Here is a 7322-nt window from a genome sequence, read left to right as displayed (position 1 = left end):
ACCACTCCATTACATAATGTTCAGTTGCCACTTGGAGTCTGTTTTTCTTGGTAGTGTCGTGCATGTCCGTCTAGCTCCACCTGCACCACCCAGAAAATACTTTGTTGTGGTTTTTAGTCTATCTGTCTATCTATCTATAGCCCGACGCCCTAATCCCTCAAAGGGTTGCCACAGACAAAATGCTTCCAAGTCGCTCTGTTACTCACCATTTGACTACCCTCCCCCCAACTCACCCCCCCCTCCCTCATATACCTCTCAACTCCATCCCTCCACCTCATCCTCGGTCTCCCTCTCCCTCCCTCCACCTCACCTACATACACCCTCTTAGTCAGTCTTTCATTCTCCATTCCCTCATATACCTCTCAACTCCATCCCTCCACCTCATCCTCGGTCTACCCCTCCCTCCACCTCACCTACATACACCCTCTTAGTCAGTCTTTCATTCTCCATTCCCTCATATACCTCTCAACTCCATCCCTCCACCTCATCCTCGGTCTACCCCTCCCTCCACCTCACCTACATACACCCTCTTAGTCAGTCTTTCATTCTCCATTCCCTCATATACCTCTCAACTCCATCCCTCCACCTCATCCTTGGTCTACCCCTCCCTCTCCCTCCCTCCACCTCACCTACATACACCCTCTTAGTCAGTCTTTCATTCTCCATTCTCTCATATTCCTCTCAACTCCATCCCTCCACCTCATCCTCGGTCTACCCCTCCCTCCCTCCACCTCACCTACATACACCCTCTTAGTCAGTCTTTCATTCTCCATTCTCTCATATTCCTCTCAACTCCATCCCTCCACCTCATCCTCGGTCTACCTCTCCCTCCCTCCATCTCACCTACATACACCCTCCTAGTCAGTCTTTCATTCTCCATTCCCTCATATACCTCTCAACTCCATCCCTCCACCTCATCCTCGGTCTACCTCTCCCTCCCTCCAGCTCACCTACATACACCCTCCTAGTCAGTCTTTCATTCTCCATTCCCTCATATACCTCTCAACTCCATCCCTCCACCTCATCCTCGGTCTACCTCTCCCTCCCTCCATCTCACCTACATACACCCTCCTAGTCAGTCTTTCATTCTCCATTCCCTCATATACCTCTCAACTCCATCCCTCCACCTCATCCTCGGTCTACCTCTCCCTCTCCCTCCACCTCACCTACATACACCCTCTTAGTCAGTCTTTCATTCTCCATTCCCCCATATACCTCTCCACTCCATCCCTCCACCTCATCCTTGGTCTACCCCTCCCTCTCCCTCCCTCCACCTCACCTACATACACCCTCCTAGTCAGTCTTTCATTCTCCATTCCCTCATATACCTCTCAACTCCATCCCTCCACCTCATCCTCGGTCTACCTCTCCCTCCCTCCATCTCACCTACATACACCCTCCTAGTCAGTCTTTCATTCTCCATTCTCTCCACATGTCCAAACCACCTCAGTGAACTCGCATTATTAAAAAACCGCTGTCTGACGAGCGCCACTGTAATTTAATCTGGTGTAAATCGAGAGGTACCCTAGTGTGTTGACCCTAATTAGAGAGGCTAACGACGTGAAAATTTAATGATCGTTAAGAGGATTACTAATATGGGGTAAGGCTAATGATGTACTTGATACTTAACACCACCAAACGACCTACTGAACCTAATTAGAGAGGCTAACGACATGAGAATTATAATGATCGTTAAGAGGAGACTAATTAAGGGTAAGGCTAATGATGTTCCTGATACTTAACACCACCTAACGACCTACTCGACCTAATTAGAGAGGCTGATGATGTATGAAAGTTACAATGATCATTAAGAGAGTAATTAGGGAAAAGGCTAATGACATACCTGATACCTAACACCACCTAACAAGCTACTCGACCTAATTAGAGAGGCTAACGATGTATGAGAATTGTATTGATCGTTAGGAGAGTAATTAGGGGTAAGCTTAATGACGTACCTGATACCTAACACCACCCAACGACCTACTCGACCTAAAAAAGAATGGAAAAAGTATATGATAAGACAAAAAATATATATTGGATAAAAAGAAGTAAGGAGAAATATATTACCAAAAAGAAAGACTCAGAAAAAGGAAGATTTTATTATATATATATTTTTTTTGAAAATATAAAAAATTGAAAAATATATATTGGAAAGAATTTGAGTGAGAAAGAAAATGAAGAAACTGAAAAACTGACATTAATATATATATATATAAAAACAACAGAAAATGGAAAACTCTATATATATATCAGAAAATGGAGACTTTTTGAAAATTGGACCGGAGAAAGTATATATAGAGAGTCGTGGAGAACTTTAATATAATGAATTGGAAATGAGAAAGAGAAGTATTTGAAAAAACTGCAAAAAAAGATATATTTGAAAAAGTTACTGGATTTTTGGAAGAGTTTTTGAACATGGAAGAGAAGTGAAAAAATATTTGAATGTAAAAATATATGATAATAATACAGGATGGTCCAAAAATAGCGCTGTTATAGGAGGTATTATTATTATTATTATTATTATTATTATTATTATTATTACTATTATTATTATTATTATTATTATTATTATTATTATTACTATTGGTATTATTATTATTATTATTATTATTATTATTATTACTATTGGTATTATTATTATTATTATTATTACTGCCACAACTATGAATACTTTTGCTGTTATTATTACTATTACTATTATTATTATTATTACTATTATTATTATTATTATTATTAGCGTATTTCACTCTTAAGTGGTAATGCTATGGCTCTACATCCATTCCATAGCACTTCTTCGTGACTAGCATCATATTCTAGTGTTCATTGTTACAACTCAGCAGTCAAGATGGAGAGATGGCAATTTTAGGCCAAGTTATAGTAGAAAGAGTATAGGAAAGGGTATATGAATGTGACACACACACACACACACACACACATACACACACACACACACACACACACACACAATGAACATGATCGTGTGCACATTTTACGAAGAGAGAGAGAGTAGGTTGTTTACATACGAGAGTCGGGGAAAGAGCGGTCAGATACTATTGTGTGTGTGTGTATGTGTGTTTTATAGGGAGTGAGGAGTGTGTGTTTGTGTGTGTGTGGTTTGTGTGTTATAGAGAGTGAGGAGAGTGTGTGTGGGTGTGGGTGTGTATTATAGGGAGCAAGGAGTGTGTGTGTGTTTGTGTGTGAGTGGATGTGTGGGTGGGTGTGTCTGTGTGGGTGTGGTGTGTGGGTGGGTGAGGCAGAGAACCTACACACCCAGGAGGAAAATATGGCAGCAGACAAACTCATCAGTAAGCAATGCCTTGTATAGTGAGATGAGGAGAGTAGTGGCAGGGAGGTGTGGATGGAAGGGTTAATGGTCAGTACAGAGCCCTGGAGACCAATCCGCTGCGTTACTGATTCCGTGAGTGGATGGACAAGGGGCCCACTGAGATGGAAAGTGACTTGGTGGTGGGAGAAGGGTGTGGAGGCTGTAGTTACGAGGAAAGAGAGATTTTCTGGGAGTGGAGGAAGGGTGGAAACGAAGAGGAATACACGATTGCCAAGTGTAGGGGTAGAACAGAGGTGCAGTGCTCCCTTAACATCCACAGGGGTAACAGAGACCCCTGCCTATGTTAAATATCCGTGGATATCTGCTGCCCCCCCCCCCTTTAAAAACACCCTTGGACCCCCCTTAACCCTTTGGCTGCAGCGGCTGTGATAACAACGTACTGACTGTGCTCAGTGTGGAGAAATAGGACAAAAATGGTGTGTTTTCTGCTTGTGTTTTAAACCCACTTATCGTTAATCTGGAGAGCTATCATTTTGGTCAGACAAACGTCAATCTTTCTACTGTCATTTGCAACCAACTGCATGTCCGTAGGCAGTCCAGGCACAGAGAACGATTTGAGAGAATACAAGATGTGTTTTGACTGATGCAGGAAATAGCCCAGGGAGCTGGACATTTCCACCAGACCACAATATTTTTCCATACAAAGTAGTTTTACAGCCACGTTACCTCATCACAGTAATTGCAATAATAATTAAAATAAAACACTTGCAGCCAGTCCCCTATGATTTTCTTACGATATTCCAGTATCTATGATTTTGTTACGATATTCCAGTATCTATGATTTTCTTAGAATATTCCAGTATCTATGATTTATTACAATATTCCAGTATCTATGATTTTCTTACGCTATTCCAGTATCTATGATTTTCTGACGATATTCCAGTATCTATGATTTTCTTACGATATTCCAGTATCTATGATTTTCTTACAATATTCCAGTATCTATGATTTACGATATTCCAGTATCTATGATTTACGATATTCCAGTATCTATGATTTTCTTACGATATTCCAGTATCTATGATTTTCTTACGATATTCCAGTATCTATGATTTTCTTACGATATTCCAGTATCTATGATTTTCTTACAATATTCCAGTATCTATGATTTTCTTACAATATTCCAGTATCTATGATTTTCTTACAATATTCCAGTATCTATGATTTTCTTAGGATATTCCAGTATCTATGATTTTGTTACAATATTCCAGTATCTATGATTTTCTTACAATATTCCAGTATCTATGATATTCTTACGATATTCCAGTATCTATGATTTTCTTACGATATTCCAGTGTTTACGTTAGACTTTAGCGTAGCAGGAAGATCATTACAAACTTATCAAACTTCATGCTTGACTTATTACCGGTTATTTTTATAAAGCTTATTGATGTAATGTCCTGAGTCATTTCAAAGCATTGCTGCACAGTTTGCAACCACAAATATATCCGCTGACTAATGTGCTGAGCATCATGGCTTCCCTGAGTATCACAAAAGTATCACTAAATCACTTGTACGTTGTCACAGTAATTCTATCTATCTATTTATTGCCAGACGCCATAATCCCATAAGGGGTGGCCATTTGTCTATCTATCTGTCTATTGCCAGACGCCATAATCCCATAAGGGGTGGCCATTTGTCTATCTATCTATCTATTGCCAGATGCCATAATCCCATAAGGGGTGGCCATTTGTCTATCTATCTATCTATTGCCAGACGCCATAATCCCATAAGGGGTGGCCATTTGTCTATCTATCTGTCTGTTGCCAGATGCCATAATCCCATAAGGGGTGGCCATTTGTCTATCTATCTATCTATTGCCAGATGCCATAATCCCATAAGGGGTGGCCATTTGTCTATCTATCTATCTATTGCCAGATGCCATAATCCCATAAGGGGTGGCCATTTGTCTATCTATCTATCTATTGCCAGATGCCATAATCCCATAAGGGGTGGCCATTTGTCTATCTATCTATCTATTGCCAGATGCCATAATCCCATAAGGGGTGGCCATTTTTCTATCTATCTATCTATTGCCAGACGCCATAATCCCGTAAGGGGTGGCCATTTGACTCTGAGTTAGTTGTTTTACGGGGAGCGGCACTAACCCTCCACCAACCCACTTGTTGACACGTAGGCAGCACGTATGGTTTGGTTATATGGTTACCACCCAGCGTTGTAAATGGTTTGTTTTACGGGGAGGGGCACTAACCCTCCACCAACCCACTTGTTGACACGTAGGCAGCACGTATGGTTTGGTTATATGGTTACCACCCAGCGTTGTAAATGGTTTGTTTTACGGGGAGGGGCACTAACCCTCCACCAACCCACTTGTTGACACGTAGGCAGCACGTATGGTTTGGTTATATGGTTACCACCCAGCGTTGTAAATGGTTTCTTGGCTTACAGGAAACCATTTGGCTTGTCACTCAATGTAAAGCCACCTGTAATGGAAAGAAAAGCAATAAGAAGTGACAGGAAAGATGGGAGAAATAGGAAGAGAGGAGGACAGGCACAGAAAAAGAATGATAAAGGCTAAGGAAGAAGTAGGCAGCACTACATCAAGTGAGTGGATGATGGAAATAGGAAGAGAGGAGGACAGGCACAGAAAAAGAATGATAAAGGCTAAGGAAGAAGTAGGCAGCACTACATCAAGTGAGTGGATGATGGAAATAGGAAGAGAGGAGGACAGGCACAGAAAAAGAATGATAAAGGCTAAGGAAGAAGTAGGCAGCACTACATCAAGTGAGTGGATGATGGAAATAGGAAGAGAGGAGGACAGGCACAGAAAAAGAATGATAAAGGCTAAGGAAGAAGTAGGCAGCACTACATCAAGTGAGTGGATGATGGAAATAGGAAGAGAGGAGGACAGGCACAGAAAAAGAATGATAAAGGCTAAGGAAGAAGTAGGCAGCACTACATCAAGTGAGTGGATGATGGAAATAGGAAGAGAGGAGGACAGGCACAGAAAAAGAATGATAAAGGCTAAGGAAGAAGTAGGCAGCACTACATCAAGTGAGTGGATGATGGAAATAGGAAGAGAGGAGGACAGGCACAGAAAAAGAATGATAAAGGCTAAGGAAGAAGTAGGCAGCACTACATCAAGTGAGTGGATGATGGAAATAGGAAGAGAGGAATTCACAATATAACACTTTCAGCCACTGATGTATGATCTCAGTACTATTTCGGTGCTAATTGCATTGTATTGTTTAAGAGAGAGAGGGAGGGAGCGCAGCAAACCGGTTTAGCCCAGCTCATCGAGGGTATGTGTACACATGTGCATGTACGTAGATTCATTCATTCATTCATTGCCAGACGCCATGTATCCCAAACGGGGTGGCCAAGGGCTTAGAGTTAATTGTTTTACAGGGAGGGGCACTAATCCTCCACCAACCCCACTTGACACGTAGGGATGCCAACAGCATCTGGTGTTCCCAGGCGGTCACCCATCCAAGTACTAACCAGACCCAACGTTGCTTAACTTCCCTGATCGGACGGGAAGCGGTCTACTCAACATGGCATGGCCGTAGATGTACTGTTATTTAGTTCTTCGGTAATTGTCAGAGTTTAAAAGTGTAACCCCAAATACATTTTCCCCTTAAGTTACGTGTATCAGTTGCTGTGATATCAGATAGTACCTGCTTCACATCCACCATATAAGCGCGTTAATTGGGACTCGGGTGTCTTTACAAACAGTACAATAATAAGGGCAAGAAAAGGAAAAAATAAAGTTATAATTTTCACTGTACCTGTCCTGGGCGATGGAGAATGTGTAAGAAAAGAAATACTGCCAGCCGTCCTAACATGTCCCCTGTTGAACTAATGGCCGACATAAATGACGTGGCCAGAAGGAAGAGTGTTATAGTTGAGTCACTGGACAATGCCATCACTAAAACAGCCATGAACTGTGCCTGGGATGATGTTACACCTGCAGTGAACAGTGTCAGCAGAGTTCAGCGAGGTAAAATGCTTTGGT

The 7322-nt window shown here is 41.7% G+C and overlaps 1 pseudogene; it reads right to left on the bottom strand.

Moving 5' to 3' along the window:
- Positions 1 to 6759: 6759 nt before the first annotated feature.
- Positions 6760 to 6878, bottom strand: LOC145396344 (5S ribosomal RNA; annotated as a pseudogene).
- Positions 6879 to 7322: the final 444 nt, after the last annotated feature.

This window comes from Coenobita brevimanus, chromosome 36, assembly GCF_032717465.1.
Source record: "Coenobita brevimanus isolate Jiangsu-jjx chromosome 36, ASM3271746v2, whole genome shotgun sequence".
NCBI lineage: Eukaryota > Metazoa > Arthropoda > Malacostraca > Decapoda > Coenobitidae > Coenobita > Coenobita brevimanus.
Note: the sequence above shows the minus strand (reverse complement) of the source record. Positions and strands in the feature narration are given on the sequence as shown.